Source organism: Mauremys mutica, chromosome 1 (assembly GCF_020497125.1).
Source record: "Mauremys mutica isolate MM-2020 ecotype Southern chromosome 1, ASM2049712v1, whole genome shotgun sequence".
Classification (NCBI taxonomy): domain Eukaryota; kingdom Metazoa; phylum Chordata; order Testudines; family Geoemydidae; genus Mauremys; species Mauremys mutica.
This window is the reverse complement of record NC_059072.1, coordinates 358,404,927-358,406,247: the sequence shown is the minus strand read 5'-3', so window position 1 is coordinate 358,406,247 and position 1,321 is coordinate 358,404,927.

The following is a 1,321-nucleotide window of genomic DNA, read 5'->3' as shown; positions in this document are numbered from 1 at the left end:
ACATGCCTCAAGCAGCCACTTGGAGACATGCCAAGATCTCAATTTTTGTTGCTATCTTGGGAGACGCATGGGTGCAGGAAGTTCTGGTGGCTAGCCACCGGAATAAGGGCCTTATTGTGGACATGGCTAGTTGAATGTTTGTGAGGGGCTTATGACTGAGATGCCAAACAGTGCTGGATAAAGAGCAAACAGCTCAGGAGCACCTACATGAAAACGCTGGATAACAGGAAAAAATCCAGCAGGGGACATGTAACCAGTCCATTTTTTTGAGGAGCTACACAGGATTTTACATGACCACCTATCCCAGGCAGCTCGTGGGGCCTCCCCCGAGGATGAGCAGCAAGACTCATGGGAGGATGGAGCACCAGGAGGCCAATGGAGGTCCCTGGAAAGCCAGGATCTCTTCTGACTTCGGACCCGGACGCCAGCTAGGTAGTAAGTGAGCCTGTTTCTTACCCTGCAGCAAGCCAGAATGCGACTGAGGAGGATAATCCTATGGAGGGAACTGCAACATGTAAGTCTCTTCAGAATTTTTAAAATTTAATAGTAGTTTTTTAATTGTGCTACGCTGCCGTGCTCGCTTCTATTTCAGCTGCTCCATGGCCACAGCCACTACAGGAGGATGAGACCTAGAAACCTTTCCGAGTCTGAGGTCCCCACTTCCTTCCCTTCCTTGGCCTGTGCTGGCCTCTCGTCATCCCCTCTCCAATCCACCTTTTCAAAATGGCATCTACTCTGACTAAGCAACGTGTCCATCTCATGCCAAAGCCCCAACTACCAACCGTTCAGGCCCACATGCTGAAAGGCACAAGCCCATGTACCTATTTTCTTTCCCCCTCTAGCTGTCACCCAGTGAACGTGCTCTCTCCCCCCCGCCTAACTCCCCATTTGCTACCTCAAAATAGTAGACTGCTTTATGGTGCTGCCCACAGCCCCCACCACTCCCTGCCCCCCCGTCCCGTCCCGTCCCCCTCCCCGGGCCAGGGCAGATTCAGATAAGGAAAGTGTACTTGTGTGAAATGCAAAAGTTGGTTTACAGGAAAAGAAGTTTGCTGTTCTCACTTTACAGGCAGTAGCCATGGACACTGAATGCCCATAAAGCTATGAAGAGTACAACTCCCACGGGGGGTATAAATGTCCTCTAACACACGCTTTTTGACTGGTCACAGTGTGTGCTTCACGTAATCATTGCAAAATCCTCTCCATTTTTCTCTGCACCTTTAGCATATTTGCTGGGGAGATACGGTTAAAATGTAAGGCTGAGGAAAATGCCTGTTTTTGTTTGGCGAGTACGAGGACTGGCTGCATGGCCATTTCCCCC